General features: G+C 44.5%; 1 non-coding gene across 1 annotated transcript; it reads left to right on the forward strand.

Moving 5' to 3' along the window:
* The first annotated feature begins 252 nt into the window (after nucleotides 1–252).
* LOC112787141 (small nucleolar RNA R71) lies at nucleotides 253–356 on the forward strand. The gene has a single exon (XR_003194571.1). It is a non-coding gene; the product is annotated as a small nucleolar RNA R71 (small nucleolar RNA).
* Nucleotides 357–969: the final 613 nt, after the last annotated feature.

A 969-nucleotide genomic window follows, 5' to 3' on the forward strand; every position in this document is an offset into this window, starting at 1 on the left:
AGCCAGCTGCTGGTAATGAGCTTGTTTTGGGCCAACAGAGCATCTACATTGTTTAGCTCCATCACTCCTCTTGTGTTCCCTCTTTCGGATGCATAGAAGTAGTCGATTTCTGCTACTGTTTCAATAACATCTATGGCTTCCTCAATGGTCTTCTTCTTGTTCAAGGATCCTCCAGATGAATGGTCTACTGCCTTCTTTGACTCATAAGAGAGCCCTTCATAGAAATTGTGCAACTGGACCCATTCGTTGAACATGTCAGGTGGACACCTCCTTGTTAAGTCTTTGAACCTCTCCCATGCTTCATACAGAGTCTCACCGTCTTGTTGCCTGAAGGTTTGAACCTCAGCTCTCAGCCTATTGATTCGTTGAGGAGGGTAGAATCTTGCGAAGAATTTGTTCACCACATCCTCCTAAGTTGTCAAGCTCTCCCTTGGGAAGGATTTCAGCCACTTGGCTGCCTTGTCTCTGAGTGAGAAGGGAAATAAGAGCAGTCTATAGGCGTCAGGATGAACACCATTAGATTTCACTGTGTCACATATTCTCAGGAAGGTGGTCAAATGTTGATTGGGGTCTTCTTGAACACCTCCTCCAAACGAACAGTTGTTCTGAACAAGGGTGATGAGCTGTGGTTTAAGTTCAAAGTTATTGGCATGGATTGTTGGCTTTTGGATGCTACTTCCACAATTGCCTGGGTTTGGATTAATATAAGAGCCCAAAACTCTTCTATCCTCCCCAGCATGATTTGCTCCACCTCCTCTGCCATGGTTGTGAGTCTCTTCTTCATGATGATTTTCCATGTTTTCTTCCATGTTTGGTTCAAAATATTCCTCAAACTGTTCCTCCTCTTCTTCAGCACCAACTACTCGTTTTTCTTTTGCCTCCCTCCTTAGTCTAAGGAAGGTTCTCTCCGGTTTAGAATCAAAGGAAGTTGAAGCCGCGCTTCTTCTCCCTGTCATACAACCAACAAGT

Source organism: Arachis hypogaea, chromosome 20, assembly GCF_003086295.3.
Source record: "Arachis hypogaea cultivar Tifrunner chromosome 20, arahy.Tifrunner.gnm2.J5K5, whole genome shotgun sequence".
In the NCBI taxonomy this organism is placed as follows: Eukaryota; Viridiplantae; Streptophyta; class Magnoliopsida; order Fabales; family Fabaceae; genus Arachis; species Arachis hypogaea.